At 37.3% G+C, this 19,776-nt stretch overlaps 1 protein-coding gene across 19 annotated transcripts in view; it reads right to left on the reverse strand.

Annotated features, from left to right (window-relative positions):
* The window catches only part of DLG2 (discs large MAGUK scaffold protein 2), a 997,608-nt gene that overhangs the window by 178,729 nt on the left and 799,103 nt on the right, over window positions 1-19,776 (reverse strand). The window lies entirely within an intron of this gene.

Raw genomic sequence — 19,776 nt, forward strand, 5'->3', positions numbered from 1 at the left:
GTATTAAGGCGACCTTTTTGTGCTCCCTACATTGACAAGTGCTTTGTGTATTTTAAAAACACCAAGGAAAATTGCACAACTCTTTCCCAAAAAACTTTTCCACAATTGTCACCAATTTTTTGGCTCCTTGTCATGGCTGGTACATGAGATCAGCACCCTGGGGTCCTCTTCTGTCAAGAAGAGTCTTTATTCCATTTAACTAAATAGAGAAGTATGCACATGTGCACAGACACATGACATAACATCTGCCAGCCATGACCTTGTGCAACCTTCATAAGATTTTTTTTTACATTTCTGTTTGCATTATTTTTAATTTTGCCCTTCTTGATAGAAAACATCTGCATTATGAACTAAATTCATTATACATAATACGATACTGTTCAAACATTTTACAGTTAGTTATGTATTTTTCTTCCACATAAACAATATTAAACACCTGTGTTGCAACTAAGTGCTCTTCAGTACCCTGTTCCAGTGCTTTTCTACTTTGTATTGACACGTACCAAGAGTAGGGTGATTTTGCCTCAGTTTGAAATGGCCCATACCAAGACAGCCACATATTCAAGCCACAGCACTTTCTCCCCTGTAATTCCTTGATTTCTACTTCTAACAGAGCTATCATGCTATAATATCAACTGACACTAACTTTAGACTAGTTAGAAAGGTTCCCTGTAAATCTCCCAACCCATATATGCAGTTTTTGATAATGCCAGAAGAGACCTGAGTATGAACAGCTCCTGCCAGCCCAAGAGCAAAGCTGCAATGGGAATCTTTCTTGTGTCCATGGGAAAACAAGAAAAGTTCCTGACAATATCTTTCACTGTTTTCCAGCTATCACTGCTGTTCATAAGGCTCTGTAAGTTTCCAGAGGAGATAGCTGGATTGGGAGCTGGACTCCTTGGGGAGTTAGTAAATGAACTTGAATACCTTTTGTGTCTAAATTTCTTCTGCTGACTTAAAGTTTTATTATCATCCTGACAGTAGTGCTAACAGGCCCACCTGCAGCCCACCATCCTCACTTGCCTCTGTTTCTGTGGTGTCACTAAGATAGGTGAGTCAGTGAAACATTGCCATCTTAGGGCTCCTCTGCCTTGACAGTCACACTGGCTGCCAAAATAGCAGATACCTCTGTCCTGCTATTACATCTTGTTGCTGTGATGCACCCACTGTTTGCAGTAGATGAGCTGTCTTCTGGACTTGGGCTAGTCAGTTGCTCCCTATGGGGTGGGTAACCTCCCTCTCTGATGTTAGCTGAGCACTCGTTCAGGTCACTTACATGAGTGGCAGATTGACTGCATAAGGCACATGCAGATTTTTGAAAGGAGAATCATGACATTAACATTCAGAATTGGTAAAAAACCCCCAAATTTGCAGTTGTTAAAACTCCACATCACAGAATAACCCCCCCTCATTGTTCGTACCAATTTCCTTGTTCTCTTCTGATAAACAAACACATCCCAAGATAACAGCCTAACAAGTATATGTATGCAGGAAGCCAGCACAACCCCCCTGAGAATGGCTTATTTCCCCAAAGAGTCAGTTTGCAAATGATGTGATTTATCACATTTCTGGATGTAACTGTGGTGCCAGCTTCTTGAGGCTGGACAACATTTGAAAACCTGATCTCAGGCAAGTAAAGGGGTGAATTGACCCTATTGCAGAGGGAGGGAGTGGTATCATGCTCCTGGTGATGCTGAAGGTCAGGGGAATGGCAGGAGAGGAGGGCTGGCACTTCTGGTCCCTCTGTCCCACAGCCATAGCACAGCCAAAAAGATAAATGCTTTCGACACTCAATTACTGCTCAGAAAATTGATTTGATTATGATATTGTGCCTTGCCAGGAGAGTGTGACCCACCCAAAGTTAATCCATAGCAAGGAAAAGTTTGTGAGTTTTGAAAAAGCACAAGAAAATTTAGAGGATTTAGGTAGTTGAGCAGAAATGAAGCCTTGATTGTTTTTGAGAAAAATCTGACTCCTCTCACAAAGAGAACCAAACCATATATCCCCACTCTAAAACAATTTCTGCATTTGTGAAAGCCTCAGAAGAATGAAATAAACATCAGCTTGGGCTGCCAGATAAGATGCAGCACTGCTGCACTACAAAACAACACAGAAAAGAGAGTGAACTGAACGGAATATAGAAGAAGTAGGGAGTGCAGTCATTAAAAACTGTCATTAAAACTGATTTGAATCCTTATTAACTTACTACCTTACTTTTCTTATTATCTCTTATGTTCTCCATGCTGTAAAAGGCAAAATATTAGCAGCACAGAGATCCTGTGTTGAAGTCAAACTTGTGGCCTACAGCAGAAGAAAGTCCATGCCGGAAAAACAATGACCAGTAGCACTTGTGAGACACGCTGTGTGTGACAGATGCCAATCAGTAAGACTCCAGCTGATCCTCAGCTACAAATTTAAGACCAGAAAAATTCTGGAGGAGGGCTGAAGACAATAATAGTATCTTTTCAGAGAGATCGGTTTGCGCTGTTTGCACCTGCTAAGCTCACATGAGTAAATCTACCCCCAAGCACATGCCATGTGGATTGTATAATGTGAACACAGGGCACACACACAGTTGCTATGCAATTTCAACTAAAGTAATCTTTATAATAAAATAATATTTATTTTAAGAACTATTACTTTTTATTAATGCACAGCAGGTACAACAACCTGTGACTCACCAAGCCAGCCCATAATGCTGCTGTTGCCCTGGCTTTGCTCATCCTTCCTTCATCATGGTAGATAGGTGTCAGATCTCAGAGGCTGAGAATGGCTCTACATCATTTGTTTATATAGCACTAAGACAAATTTGGGATTTGGTTCAATGGAATACATCATTGTTCAATACATTTAAACCATACCATTGACCAGCTATAGTGGCATGCAGACAAAGCACTTGGGAAACAAGGTCAATATTGGAAAGATCTTATGTCAGAAAAGGAGCAAGCTCCACATGGAGGAGGTATTGAGAATCAGCTACAGCATCTGTAAAGTTCAAATTCATCCTGAATTAAACTATTTTTCAGCAGGTCTTTAAGTTTGTAGGTTCAGAAACAAAACTAATGTTACTCTTTATGTCAGGAAGAAAAGCCAGTCACACGCTGGGCCACAGACCTTGGGAACAAACAGAGCTGGAATGGGTAGTTTAGCCGGTCCATCCTTCTGCCACAGCAGTACTGTTCTGAATAACCGGTTCCCAGGTTGATGTGTTCAGAAGATATTCAGGTTTGCATGGCATTGGGAAGCCTTTTGGAAAGACATGTGATCTGTTGGAATACATTCTAACAGAAGAAGCAATAGACATAGCAGGGGGAAGAAGTTTAAGAATGTTAAATCACAGGCGTGTGGTAAAGAACTGTGCCAAAGCAGGAAAACTGAAAAGAAGACAGAGCACAGAATTTTGAATAGGAGGGAAAGAGAACAGAGCAGAAGAGAGGTAAATTAAATCTGTAGGTGAGCAGGGATTGAGGCACACAGATTACATATACCAGACACACCTCAAGACTAGGTGTGCAGAGAAAATATGGGATAGAAATGACCATGCCTTTGTCAGAAGGGATGGTGCAATGCATGCTCCTTCTCAGTGCACTGGAGGAAGAATGAACCACTGAGCTCTGACCCATCCAATTACAGTTCCATACAGTGTCAGGCTGGAGAGATTACAGAGCCAGAAACATACTGTCCATCTTAAGAAAAGACTTGAATTTTGGAATCAAAATTCTCTTGATCTGAAACTGAAACTAAGCTACTGAAAAAAAAAATGTTTCTCCTTTTCCAGTGTCAGGCTTGATCCTGAAACTGCTGAAGCCACTTGAATTGAATGGTCTGCAGGAACAGATTACTCTGAGTAGAGAAAGATAGTATGGGAATATGGGAATTGGGAGCTGTAAATTCTGACTCCCACATGTAAAAGCAATTTTCCTAATTTCCAGTTGTCATATGGTGTTTTCAAAAAGCCAATTCTGCACAATTGACATTTTCTAATAAAACCTAATAAAACAAGTTATCAACCAGTTTCCACTGTATCGTTAGAAGTAATATTAAAAAAGGTAAAACAGAACTCTCTTAGATGTCTGTGGGGAAAACAAATAAAATAAGAGTAATGAAGGATTTGAATGAATTAAACATAAGGATAGAGACAATAAACAGAAGCAATACATCAAGGAAGATATCTGAGACCATAACACAAGATTGCTTATTTGCATAGTTATACCTGAGCAAGACTTCTAAAGGTCAGTACAGTTCTCTGGTAATGTCTCTGATCTGAGCCGTGCTCAGGACTGGACCAAAAATATTTCAGTTCAGTGCTGTCAAATTCTTAGCATTTTTTCCATTTTCTTTGGATTCTACTCTTAATTAAACAGAGGAGAATCAAGCCTAACTTAAAAATACTGAACTAACAGCAGCTTTACCTCAATGATGAGCAGAGAAAAGCTGTAGTATTTCTAAAAGGTACATTAAAGAACTCAGATGATTTATTCCTGAGGACAAAATCCTCCAGATTTCAATAAAAGAAGATAGGCTTAACTCAACACAATAAGCACTATCCTATAAATCCGTCCTTTTACAAATCAGTATAAAATCAGGATACAATATAAAAGAGATGGAAATGAAAACTGAAGAAGGAAGAGGAAGAAAACAAAGACAAGATCAGCCACATGGCATCTAGATGCAAAGTTCTTATAGCGTGATATGATATTGATCTCATCTTGATAAGCAGTAACAAGTTCTTTTCAAAGTCAAATCACCAAATTAATACTGACAGAGTTTATATATAGAACATCAATTCAATGCTCTGCCATTTAAATTGTTTTATAAAATTATGAAACCAAGCTGTGAGAAATATTCACTAAAAATTAGATAAACATCCACTGTAGTGTCCATAACCCAAACATTAGCAAGTGTTAGTAAAAGCAGGAGAAAGAGCCAGTGAATTAGTCAGCTTTTGGTCAATAAGTAAAATGATTACCCTGCACTTTTTACTTATTTCGGCTTAAAGGAATCACACTGGGAAAGTTAATTGAATTTTGTAAAGCACCATGGTTTGAAAAAGATCTAAGTATTCTTAAGAATAAATTTATTTCTTAGCCCATGATTTTGTGACTTCTTCTTAAATGTGATGCACTTTAGGAAGCAATTGTTCTAAAAGAATGATAGGTCGGTGACTGAACTGAAACTCAAAAATAGAAAAAACAAATTTGTGTCAGAGGGGAACATACAGAACAGAGACCAAAAGATGTGAGAAAAAAGTAACCATAGAAGGCAGGGTTTTGTCCAAGTTTGGGGTTTTTGTTATTATTTTTTAAAAAATTTTTTATTCTTTTTTTTATTTTTATTTTTGGAATTGCTTTTGTTTGGTTGGTTTTTTTCCACAGAAGGTTAATATTGATTGAAAACTCAAGTTTAGAACTGCAATCATAAAAAAAGCTATTATTTTGTTATTAGGTTTATAGCCAGAGCAAGTCATACAGACTCAACTAAAGAGTACAGTGGCTGCCACTAAGATGACTCATACAAGCCCATGTCTACAGAAGAAGATTCTATGTCTATATATACCCTGGTGGTCCAGGGATTATTTTCTTGCTTTTAGACCAACTCATGTATGTCCATAAGGGTAAAATCGTTTGGCTGTGTTTTAAATGCTGAATGACGAAGCCATGTTTGTTTGAGGTGATGCCTAAACCATGATCAATATTTGTTTGTGAAGGTTTTTTGTCCAACAAAGAAACTTTGCGTTTTTATTGCATATAAGGATCTGACTTTTAAGGATCTGATTTTTCATTGCAGGCCTCACCCTCAAATTTCCAGTTGTGTCTTACTGCAGCACGACAAAAAATGCCACAACTACATTGAGACAATCAAGGCATGATGGCACCTAAGCATTGCAGCTCTTGCTCCTGCTCATGGAGAACTCAATCTTGCAAAGAGCTTAGATCCTGGTGGCACATGGGCTTGTAGCCTGAGTGCTTAACTTTAACTCATGGCTGCTCCTCTCTAGGAAGTCCCTCTGGCCAGCAGTGGGTGAAAGCTTTGCATAAGAAATGTAGTTTTGGGTTATTGACTATTTGGGTTATCGACTATTATGTGAGCTGTGATGTATTGGTTGCACTTGTGTAGAAGACAAAATAATGAGAACTCCTGTCCCAAAGAGTCTACCATAATGTCATAACATGGAATTATTTAATAACAAAGTAATAAACTGGGCTGTTTAACAAAAGATTTCTCAGAAGGCCCAGAGGATTCAGTGTTTACAATGCAGATCTGTAAACTTTTCTCAGATAATATTAGGGTAACATTAAGAAAATCAACACATATGTTCATCCTTGTGTCTGAAGTTACACAATCTCTTATCATATCAGATTGAATTATATCTTTTTCAGCAGCATTTTTCAGTTGCTAAAACAACCTGTAGAAAAGGTTTTCCTTTTGCTAAGGTTCAAAATTTAGTTTCTCTCAAGTTATAAAAGATTTCTTTCTATCTCTTCTGAGTTTTATCTCAGATATATATCTTGACTAGTCAGACTAAAATTTGAAGGGAAATATATAAAAGGCTATAATCTGAAACATGTTTAAACTGAAAATCTTTGTGTTTTAGAATAGTATAAAAAATATATCCTCAAGGAAAATGAGCCTGCTGGTGAAACTAAAGGATTCAGAATAAAATAGTTTATTCCAATATTTTCAAACAAAACCTAAATGAAATATTTTTTTATCTCTGTATTTTTCTTGTTCTTGTATTCACGAACACATATTTTTTAATTTTCTTTTCATTACCATCCTATTATTAGAAACTGCATTTTAATTATTTGGACAAATTAATTGAAATATAGTGCAAACAATAGATAAAACAATTTTCTACACAGCTTTTGTATAAATAATATGAGATATGGGAAGTACTAGTTTTGTATTTTATCTTGCTTCTGTTGATTGCTAATGCTGTAGGCTTATTATGATAAGTAAACTCACAGGTTTTGAACTTTATATTGATTATTCTGCATTAAATATTCACAGTCTAGAGAGAAACTGTGAATGCATTTAACATGCAGTAAATAATTTTAGACTACTTAATAGGAAAATGTGGATTTAATTTCATTTATAAAAAGCCTAAGCAATAATTGCATGTTATTCATTAATGTTGTTTATTTATTTATTTTTTTATTGCAATTTTATAATCTTCTTTTAAAGAACCTTCCTGTGACCAAAAGCATGACAAGCCATTGACACAACAGCACCATCAAGAGATCCTTGCAGTCTCAGGGCATATCTCCAAACCGCAGCTTGCAGAAGTAAATCTATACATCCACTCTGTAAAATGATGAGATGTAAGGCTGGAGTTAATGACAGCAGTGACACTGGAATGGGATTATATCAGAGTAACTTAACTCATGTTTACATTTTTTGACTCATTGCAAATTTGACCTTTTCACTGTTATGAAAATCAAATACGAGCCATGACCATAAAGTGTTTATATGCTGCAATGGAAACTTTTACAATTTTGATTGGAAGGATTCAATGTTTTTATGGTATAATAAGAAATAGGATAATTTTTTTTTATAGGAAATAGCTAGGAAAAAGCACAGAGAGAGACAGGAGATCAGGACTAGGAAAGAAGTATATGCATGGACATGTGCATTTGTGTCCACATGTCTCACATTTGGTCATGTAACTCTTCTCGTGTGCCCATGGGCCCTGTGAAAGACTGTCATTGACTTGGAGATATTTTTCATACACACTTTCACCATGTCACATTTTGTCGCACCTGTCACAGTATGACAGTCCCACAGGCTTGAAATCCTCTGCCATCCTATTGCCTCGACAAAAGCTGTCACATCCTTCTGGACCATTACACAGGAATAGCACCAATGTGCTGGTGGTCAGCCCGAGCTCCCCTCTGCACCCCTCTCCCTGCTGCACCAGACCTCTTCCCCAGCACTAACAATAACTAAAAGCAGGACTTGAGACAGTCCTCTGATACTCCATGCACTACCTGGAGGACCTCCCTACCTGCATCTGGCCCATTACATTGGGTATCTGATATCGAGCAGTCAGATGTCTGGACAAGTCCCTCATACTTTCTTTCAGGGATTCCCTAATGCTTAGAGGAAAAATTTGGGAATACCTATACACTACTTTCATAGTTCTTCAAATCCTTGACTTTAACTGTACTACATGCAGTAAAACCTGATGTAGTTGGACTCCCACCATGCCATGTTGGCCAATATCACCTCACTACTCCTTCAGGATATCTGGCTGTCTTTGGCTTTTTTAGTGCTTTTTGTCAGCTGTCAGAGACACCTAGAATTTTTTATACTCTATGTTTTTACAGTGCCTTAATACCATCTGTACGTGGCCTTCCAGGGACTATAGCAGTACAAAAGATTAATCTTAAATTCAATACAATCCTGCCCCATAAATGAGAACTACACAAGCCCAGCAACCTTTACCACAGATATGAAGAAGTAACTCTCCCCAGTCAGTAAAAATACAATGAATACTCTAGAAATTTATCTCACTATTTAATATCTAAAGTTCTTACACAAAAACAATTGAGGACTTCTTGAATAGCATTATATAATAATTCCCAGACAAAAACTGCATTAAAATAAAGTTACAATTGAACATACATATCAATAATTTAAGGTCAAATACATTACAGGGATATATATTTAGCCCCAAGCAAGATTTACAAACCTCAGAAGTTTACAGATCTGGTTATAGTAAAAAGAAAACCAAGGGAGATTAAAAATTGGAAACATGAAAACAGCTGCCTCAGAACAGTGACATATGATTGCCATTATGAAAAAGAAGGCAGCATGCCTTTGGCATCAGATCTATTGAAAATATTCAATTTTCTAAAGAGGAAAATTCATCGTGTAATTCTTTGAATGAAAATATTATATGGCAACCTCTATTGAAGAAGGCACGCAATAAATCTGGCTTCAAGTACTAAATAATTGAAGTGACCTATTAATAAAACTGTTTTATAAGTATGTTTACTTATGAATTCTCAAAAAACTGTTTATAAAGTAAGTTATGTCACTTTAAATAATGTATTGAAGTCTTGATATAAAATTGAAGTGAAATACCAGCTTTTGTCAATAAAACTCATCTCCTTATGGAACAATTAGTTGTGTTTCCAGACTCTGTTCCTTTTTTTTCCTGAAAATATACACACTATAATATCGTGTAAGCTAAGGGACTTAGGACCCCAAGTCACATCAAATAAAAAGACTTAGGAGTCCTGTATCATCTAAAGTTATAAAAAGATTTTTAAAAGTTGCACACAATTAGCTGAATCCATGAACATAATGAAATCCCTTAAAATAATGAATTATTCTTACATTTAATGCAGGATTCCTGTCACCAAAATACATTGCTAACCATGGTGCTCACAACCATTACTAATGCCCAAAGACATGCCTCAGCTTAGCTCACTTATGGCAGTGCATACTAAAGCTTGAATAAAAGCCTGGTTGCCCAGCAGATCTCCAAGTACTTCACAAAAGAAAATGGACTCATATGACAATTGTTGGACATGCACAGCTTCCACTGAAGTCACAAAATGTACCTTAGGATTAAGCCACAGTCAAAGAGCCTGTTTTTGCATATTACTCACTGAAAGTCCCCCTGGCTTCAACACCCAGTGAGCTCAGCAGGACTGCTTTGGTGAAAGGGAAGTGCTGAACAGGCTTCTCATCAAATTTCACAATGATCTTATTATCATGCTCCATTATCCCTTTGCTACATCACACCTCATTTTACAAACAATAGCATATAAAGGACCAAAGTGGTCTGCAATACCATAACAGTAGAATAACCTAGAGGAAAAAGGCAAAATACCCCAAATCAAAACCTTGATAAGCAATGCAAATGCAAGTGGCAGAGTTAAGAAGAACCCACGATGCCTGGTTGTCAATCTTATGCTTTAATCGCGAGGTCAAGAAGCCCTCTTCTGCTGTCATTGTCACAACAGACCATGAACTGAGAGTGAAAATCTGTGGGGAAACAAGGAAAAGATGTGAAAGCATCTCTTCGGGTTTGGAAAAAACCCCTCTCAGAGCTCTTTATGCTAATCACATTGGAAGAGTGGGGACCAGTTTCTTACACACAAAGTTCCTGATTCCTCTGAAGTACAGGAAAAAGTAATCTTTTCTGCCTCGGGGATGAAAGCCCAGGACACTTCTGCAATGAAAAGGAGGGGGAAAGAGAGAAGGGGCAGAACTGGGGTGGAGAAGAAAGAGAGCCTCAGAAAGCCAGGCTCGCCCCTCCTACCAACAGCTGAGGGACACTGATCCCTCCTGCAAAGCTGGAGGCACTTGCCTGCATGACTTTACAAGGCTCTGATAAAACAGGCAAAGGGGATTTGCAGCCCTTGCCCTCTTCAGTCCTTTTGCTGCTCCACGCCCACTGCCTGCTCCATGCTCTAAGTCCCCTTGATTCCCTGGCCCAGTGTAAAATTTGTGATTTGTGTTAGTGTTCCATGAGGGCTAACTTTAAAACTGGTTATGCTATTATTTTCTCTGGAAATAGAAATAGAAAATTGAGCACTGCATTCTTTCCTATGCAGAGTTTGAAATAGAAACTATTAAACAATCTAAATCCTATTTTCTTTTTGAATAAATTTATCTACCTTTTTTTTTTAACACTACTCACCACTTGGTGGTAGCCATTAATTATTTGGCAGTTTTATAGCTTCCTTTGAGCTTGTATGTTGTTTTCCAGCCATTATATTTTTAATTTCACAGACAGAATTTTAATATATTGTCTACTGCAGCCGTAAATCACTTAAATGTGTTAGAAAGCAGATTGCTCAGTAATTGCCATTTTATTTACTGTACTGATGCAAACAATTTAAATATTACTCAGTTTCCAAACTTAGAAACAATATAAAGAGACAGGAGAGAATGCAGTACAATTGCAAACAGCAATCAGCAGTCATTGTTTTCACTTGCATTAGTATTAATGCTTTTTTTTAAAAAAAAGTACTAGGACATCTTTGTGAACCACTTGTAACTCAATGGATGCTGTTAAGGTCTCAGTATCAACAGCTTATTTCACCTAATTGTTTTCCAGATCTAGAAATACTAAAGGAGACAACACACCCTCCCTTGAATGTGAGAAATATGTTGTGCTATTGTTCAATCATTCTTAGTAAAGTGAGAAATACATTGAGACATTTAAAAGGCAAAATCTCCCCTAAGTAGAAGATGAGAGACTCCAGGTAAACTTATGTCACAGGGAATCTACCCAAGTGAAAATGTAATACCCTCTAATGTCCTCACAGAAGGTAAAACTCTACTGAAAGAGGCAGAGCAACTATGCCAGTGGTAAATAATGACTTTTCTGTAATGTTTTTTATCAGTCTCTTACCATAACAGACATCTGAACAGACAGCACACTATCACATCTGGACCTTTATTCACACAAAAGAGAAATATCAACCATTTGGTTACTGCTTTTGGACTCAGATTTGGACAGGGTCAAACTTTCCCATGCCTAGTCCTTCCTATTGAGTGTATTGGCATTGTCAATATTTATATAATATTGGCATTGTCAATATTTATATAATAATGTTCATATATAGATATATACTATACTATATAGTATTGGTAGGCACATTAGAAGGCACACTGGTTTTAAGCCACCTGAATCTGGGCTTCTAGCATAACATCCCAATGTAAGGAATCTTATATGATTTTCCTGGCAAAGAGGTGTTACCAGCAGTTTTCACACTGAGATGGACTTGGTAACATCAACAAAGCCACTATTTTATTTCCTCTTGTTTACATAGAAGGAAATATAAATAAATATATAAAATATTAATTTTATCTTTAAATTATACTTTTTTTTGAACCTTGTTGTCAGGCCTACCACCTACAATAGTTTAACTTCTCCACACACTCAGATTTTGTAGAGATGCCTCTCTACAACACCTACAGCCTTATTTTGAAACATCACAGAAAGATAAGAGGTGCATGTCTGGAAATGAAATGCAACTTAAAAAGCATGAATTCAACTTGTTTCCTGATGGTGTACCCCTTTTTCCAAAGGGCATGCTTACCAGAATTGATTTATCTACCTTACTTCTAACAAAATTATTATATTTCTGGCAGTCAACTGAAAATACTCTCATTTGGAAATAGTTCTGCTGTGCTCCTACACTTCTACTCTGCTTTAAAACCAAGCAATGAGGCATATTACGGGCTTTTATCTAGAGCATATCCTGGGAGAAGTGAGCACAATCCAAGAAGCAGAAAGTGTGGATATGAGATACCCAAACTGTATAACACATAAGATACCACAAAAGAAATTTCAAATGGAAACAAGTTGGACTTTTTCTGAATTCCTGTGATTTTGAAGTGAGATGTTTCATTCAAGAGATGAAAATTTCCAGAGAAACCAGCTGAATTTGTGAAAAACTCAATTTAGCAAAATTCCTTGAATTTCCATTATGAGAGGATTCTAACAAAAGGCAGATGACCACACTTCTAACTTCCTTAAAAATAGCTTGGACGTGAAGCCCAGGCTCCAGCCAGGTCTGCCCCTACGCACATGCTGTTAGGACTGAGTTTCTTTAGCCCAGAACCGATGATGTTGCATTCCCAGTACATTAAACTCATCTCATATAGTCACTTATTGGACATAATGGATGCAATTTTATCTGAAAGAAAATATTTATGGGGAATGCACCAACAAGACAGAATATGGCAGTTACTTTGCTTAAGATAGTCAGCATTTTCCTTTGCAGCAATTATTTCCATGATGCTGCAAATGCTTCTCCTTTTCTTGGGTTATTTTATGACAATCCTAAATGTATGAAGTTTTTGAGTAATGACATTAATTTATGAATTCTTTATTTGAATGCACATTGACTTCTAACATTGAAACTTACACCTTCTGTCCAATAATTTACACTTGTATTGCTCTCTTTACTTTCAAAGCACAATTACTGGCTATTCCATAATACACATTTCTGATCCTTAAAGGTGGCTGCACATGTTAACAAAAGAATCAGAAGAGAGTTATGCAAAATCAAGGACAGAGTTAGTACACACTGACTGTCAGAACCTCTGGTGTTCCTGTGGACCTGTTCGGTACACTTTGCTTTTGAATTTTTGTAACCACAGACTGCATAATTTTACATTTGTACTGAATCCAATCCAAGAATGATAAGAACATAACTCTCTTCTGGTAGTAAATATTGAGATAGGCTTAGAAATAGCTGAGAAGGATTAGAATCATAGAATGGTTTGGTTTGGAAAGGACCTTAAAGATCATCTAGCTACAACATCCCTGTCATGGGCAGGTTGCTCAAAGCCCCATCCAACCTAGCCTTGAACACTTCCACAACTGCTCTGGGTGACCTGTTCCAGTGCTTCACCACCCTCTGAGTACAGATTTCTTCTCTATCATCTAATCTAAACTTTTTTCAGTTTAAAAAGCAACTAGCGACCTGTCATAAAGAAGATACTTACCTGACACTGAGTTGTCTTCATTTATAAAGGGGCTGAATTTCTAAGATAGATGCAAATTTCAGATTACTTTGCAGAGGTGAAGGACATATAATTGCAGAGAAAAAAAAACAATGCAGATACATTACTCTTGGGACACAAACTGTGTCTTACCCTCCAAGCCATGTTGGCAGATCATTTTTATTGAGACATTGCTTTGGTAATTTATATCAGAGGCTGCTCAAATGATTAAATTTTGCACAAATACACATATACACATGTAACACAATGGGAGGTTTAGAGGAGCAACATTGAGAAGTATTGACACATACACAAAATAAAAAAATCTTCTCACAACTACCAATGAAGTGCCTAGTTGTACAACAAACTTCCAGCACTCACTTAACAAATGAAATGACAGAAAAGGTTTTTCTGCTCTTTTGCCTCTCCTCATTTAATGATCAGTTCTCATTGCCACATACCTATCTCTGCAAGTCAGGGGATAGCCAGCAAAATCCCCAGTGAGGGCTACTTCACAGACTCATTTTCGTATAATTTTTGTTTCATAGAATCACAGAATATGCTGAGTTAGAAGGGACCCACAAGGTTCATCAAATCAAATTCCTGGCCCTGAACAGGACCATCCCCAAGAGTCACACCATGTGCCTGAGAGTATCATCCAAATGCTTCTTGAACTCTGTCAGGCTTGGTGCTGTGATCACTTCCCTGGGGAGCCTGTTCCAGTGCCTGTTCCAGTTCATCCTCTGGGTGAAGAACCTTTTCCTAACATCCAACCTAAACCTCCCCTGACACAACTTCAGGCCATTTCCTTGGGTCCTCTCATTGATCACCAGAGAGAAGACATCAATGCCTGGCCCTCCTCTTCCCCTCACAAGGAAGTTGTAGATTGCAACGAGGTGTTGGTGCCCAGAGTGGTGCTAAAGCAAATTCAAAAAATTGTTTTTTGGTAATCATTCTCAGTCACTGCCATTTGCATGCTGTCCACACTTGGAACAAGAGAGAAGGAAGACTCAGGCATGGCACTGCAAATACATGAGGACTCTGGGATGTGCAGAAGTGCTATATATGTCTACATGGAAACAAGATACATATCCCTATTAACACAGCAGTCTAAAGCTTCCTCACGAGGGGAAGCAGAGGGGCAAGCACTGACTTCTTCTTTCCTGTAATTAGTTACAGGACCCAAGCGAATGGCCTGAAGCTGTGTCGGGGGGGTTTAGGTTGGCTATTAGGAAAAGGTTCTTCACCCAGAGGGTGATTGGGCACTGGAACAGGCTCCCCAGGGAAGTGGTCACAGCACCAAGCCTGATAAAGTTCAAGAAGCATTTGGACAACATTTTCATGCACATGGTGTGATTCCTGAGGCTGTTCTGTGCAGGGTCAGGAGTTGGACTTGGTGATCCTTGTGGGTCCCTTTCAACTCAGGATATTCTAGGGTTCTATGATCAAGGTTTATAAAGTTCTGGTTGGGATGGACCCCAATATGCACAAGGCAAGACACAGCCTGATCTATAATTGTGTAGTTTATCATCACATAAAGATATCCTGTAACGCTGTGCAGTATGGTTTGCAAAAGCAACTGATGAGTTTTACATAAGTTTTGGGGGCCCGATGTAAGGATCTAGACTTACTGTGGGGAAAAACACAAACAAAACAACAGCAACAAAACCCTGTACTCTGAGACTCTCCAAGAAAATGGTAAATTCTTGCCTAGGAGGCATAGGTATTTAACTGATTCTAAAGTAACCTAAGTTATAATATGCTTGTTACACGTTTCTTTGTGTATTTAGGTACAAAAAGCACTGAAGCAACAATTATACTCAATAGAAATGTTGTTAAAAGTTTGGAAAATCTGAATTTTCTGCAGAATACTGAATTTTTCTGTGTAAGTCATTTAAAAGCAAATGTGCTTATAAGAATTATTTTTGGCACTTAATTTTATTATTGCTAAAAGGAGTTGTTGCTTGAGTTAGTCTCAGATGTTTCCTTTGAAAGTTACAAAGGGAATTAGAAAGTCACTAGAAAGTACTTTGAGATATCTAATAACAAACTTTTCTGAAAGGTTACCTATGCCAGACTTCTAAGTCCATGCTTAAGCTACAAAATACGATTATACTGAATTTTATGAGAAGTGATCAGTCACATAACTCAAATCGGGATATTTCTATTTCAGAGCTTAATTTTGAGCACCTGGCTTGGAAAACATTGACCATAATATTGTTGAAACCATCTTCAAGCCTGAAACTAGGGGAGAAAATGACTTCTCTTCAAGATACCAGAGCTTCTAAAAGAAGATGAATTCTCAGATTAAAATATATGGAAATTTTAACTTTGTAGATAAATAAAGTAACATCTTTAAACACTTCTTCATGTGAACTGTGGTTAATATTTAATTAAAAAAATTCTATTTACTTCAGCTTTCACTTAATTCTCTAATTTATCTATTATAGGCGAGAGAGGATAAAATCAAAGAGACATTGTAACTTTAGTGCATTTTTCTATCATGTAAAGGTTCCCTTACTCAAAATCAGTATTGAAAATAGGGGGTTTTTTAAGCTGACATGACATATGGCATCCTTTCAATGACTCTGCAGTTAATTAAGTATTTTTAATGAGTCTGCAGTGAAGTATTGAGATTGACAATGAAGTCTAAATCTGATTCTTATTTCTTTTGTCAACTGCTATCTTAACAGCCTTGAAAAGGAAGTAATGTAAGAATGACGTAGATCAGGATAATGGAAATAGGGGAATTTATTGTAGAAGTAGCTCAGTAGTAAAGACCTTCAGAGGCATTGAATTGACTTGCTGAAAAATAGTTTTATCTCAGGCACAGCTTAGCGTGTGATCTGATGGTGTTTAACTTCTTACTTACCCTTCACATGCACTTACAGTCTAAGAATGCGTGGCATATGACAGCTGTGATGAAATCTCTTGCAGGGACCCCATGCAGCTCTTGAAAACTGACTCCATGGATCCCCAGTTTCCAATGGCTGTGTGTATATGTGTGTATGTGAGCGTGCATACAAGTCTACTCAATAGCATGTCTGTTCTTAATAATCCCATGGTCACCTATCCATTAAGTGCACCTCAAATCAGTATTTTTACTTTCACTAAAGATCCCTCATATTACTACTCTCAGCAGGCAGAATCGGAGTTAAGAAGGCACACAGAGCAGGGTAATTATTCACTGTTGTAAGTGAAATCCTTAAAAGAGCTGTGCATGCAAGCACAGCTCTTAGAAACACCTGTGTAGATCTTCCCTCTACCTCTTTTTTTCTATTTAAATACCGCATGCTTTATATTTCATTTATCACATCATTCTGCCATCATTCTCACCCATAGGTAATATTCAAATCAGCCAACCAATTATCTAGAATTCAAGTTACAAATAAATAATTATCTTACAATGTCCTATCTTGCCTTGAAACTCTTGTTATTTTTCTACTGAAATCACAAGTTTAAGTTGTTTGTGATTTTTCCCATTTTTCTCTCCCTCCCTCAAACTAATTACTGCGCTAACTTGCCTCAAGAATTATTGCAGAGAGAAACTGTTGGCCAGTGATATAGAGCTCAATTCTGACTCCATTAGTGGTTCACTTGTTGAGCTGAGGAAAGACATTTCCTATCCGCATATCACTTTCTAGGAGCTCCTTCCCAGGGACACCAGAGGAGGTCAGTTCACCTTGCCTTAACTTTGTCCATTCAGTCTAAGTAATTGATGTTCCCTCTATAGCTGGTGAGAAGAGACTCATCAGCAAAGGCTGAATGACCTCAGAGAGAATTACATCTCTCACCTGAGAGACCTTGGGCAAGCAGCTTAGCCAAAGGCCACATCTAGTGAAAAAAAAATTACTTTTTTTTTGTTTGTATTTACCTAGCTCTGTAATAAAATTAAAAGAAAGTCCCCGTATGTGTCAAGAACTATAAACTTTTAAAATACAAATCATGAAAGACGGTCCCTAACACTCACTGAGAATTTTGTGCTGACAGCAGCCACAGCACCGGGGCAAGAAAATCCCTGATATGCTGTTGTCTCCTGTGATACTTAGCAATGCTACCATAACACCTGTCCCTTTCTGTCAGACTTGCTGTCTTTCCTCAGCATGAGATTTTCAGAAGCAGGCGACAATCTCCACATCCTTTGGGAAACCTTCATCTCTTTGTATCATAGAATCAACCACAGAATCACAGAAATGTTTGGGTTGGAAAGGACCTTAAAGACCATCTAGTTCCAACCACTCTGCCATGGGTAGGGACACCTTCCACTAGATCAGGCTTCCCAGGGTCCCATACAACCTGGCCTTGAACACTTCCAGGGATGGTGCCTCCAATAATTCTCTGAGCAACTTGTACCAGAGCCTCACCACTATCTCCTATTGCTGCTCTTTCTCCCTTGCTGAAGTTTTGCAAGCAGAGAACATGACACCAGAAAGTCTCTCTTCAATTTTTCTCTTTTTAATTAAACACTGATGCAAATGCACCTTCAACTTACAGGATAGATTTGAAAGTTAGACTACTTAATTTTTTTCTCTTCAACAGATTCAAGAGTAGCTCTCCAGGAAACACCAGGAGAATATACTTTTAATTTCAAACCAAAACATTTTATTTGCTCAGTATTTTTACATAAATTACTGCAGAGAAAGGCTAAATTTTCGTATTCATGTTCTCTGAGGACATAAGCTGAACACACAGGGATCATACAGAACCTATATTTTGTTATTAGTTTAAGCACATGAACATTGGTAATATTGATTATATTGTGGAATTTCATCCAGGTAATGAACTATTTTGTATTTTCAGTCGCCTCTATATGAAGTAATTCACCTGAAGGCAGAGAAAAGCAGGTTTTCTAGTGGATTTCTGAATTCTAATATAATAAAACATTTTAAACTGTTTGGATAAAAATTATTTTTGTGGAGAGTCTTCAGCATCTTTAATAGACCAATCACCCAGAGACAGTTACTAGATACCATAACAGTCTCTAACGTTGAAGTTGTGTAAGACACTATGAAGACTAGGACAGGCAGTAACAATGAGATAGGACAGACATATTAACTGTAAGAAAAGAAGGAAAAAAATCTGACACTGAAGGTAACTAAAAAGCAAAACGACTAATAAACTTTGTCTTTGCAAAGTGCAAAAGTCAACAAGAAGAAAAAGAGAACACATTTTAAAATAAATAGATAGAAATAAACATGAGCTTCTCAAGTCATATGATGTATGAAATGATGTCACCATGAAAGAATTAAAATAACAAAAGTATCGGTAAAATTTATTGCTTAGAAAGTAAAAATTGGAAGTAAACACAAAACTTCATTTTCACGAAATGCATTTTTTTTCCGGCTGAAAGGCACAATGAGAAATTGAAAGAAGAATGAGATTGAGAAAAAAACCACTGAAATGGGTTCAGAAATAATGCCGAGATTTTCTCTCATGCTGGTTCTAAAGTGAATTATCCCTGGGCTCCCCACTGCTCACTCAGAAGCATACCCCTTTCAAAAAGGCCAGGACACAAATCCATACATGTCTTTGCCATTGAAAGAAGGTCTTGTTTTCTGAAAAAGCTGCCAGGGAAGGGCAAAACCACAGGGGAAAGGGATTTCATGTTAGTGAACTCTAAAACAAGGAAGAAAAGTGGGAAGAAATTGCAGCCCATATATAACAGCTAAATTAGCAGCTGCAAACATAACAGCTGTTGCAAAAAGAAAATCAACTCCTTATTTGAATTCTCAATAAGACTTATTAACGATTACCCTAACAAAAGAGCAAAAAGTGGAAAATACTAAACTTTAATTAATATATTGTCAAAGAAAAGTAGTTCATAATCTCCAGCATGAGGATTTAACAGATAGACTTCTCCCGTGTGTGTATAAATATAACTAAGCACAGAAGGCTGCATATGAACCACAAAACCTAAACCTGCACTATAAATGAAACTTAATGAAAGAACTACAGGAAAAAAAACCCCAACCACATAACTTCATGTTTTCACATTAAAAATGAAAAGAAGAAAAGATGGATTTTTAAAGGAAATCATGCTTCCCTGCATAGTTTCCTACAGTTGACTTTGACAACTGTATATTCTTTAATGAAGAATATACTGTTCAAGGAAACTTAAAGCCTGTTGATAGAAACAAGAGCCAAATACGACTGAATGAAAAAATAAGCAGTTAAACTGAAACATTCATGAAAATGGGAAATGAGAAAGCTCTGGAGTCTGTAAGGAAACAGCAAATACAATCTAGCAGACAGGGATGACTACATTAAACACAAATGAATCTGCATAAAAATATTAAGGAAATA

Source organism: Lepidothrix coronata, unplaced genomic scaffold, assembly GCF_001604755.1.
Source record: "Lepidothrix coronata isolate B3197 unplaced genomic scaffold, Lepidothrix_coronata-1.0 Scaffold76, whole genome shotgun sequence".
NCBI classification, from domain to species: Eukaryota; Metazoa; Chordata; class Aves; order Passeriformes; family Pipridae; genus Lepidothrix; species Lepidothrix coronata.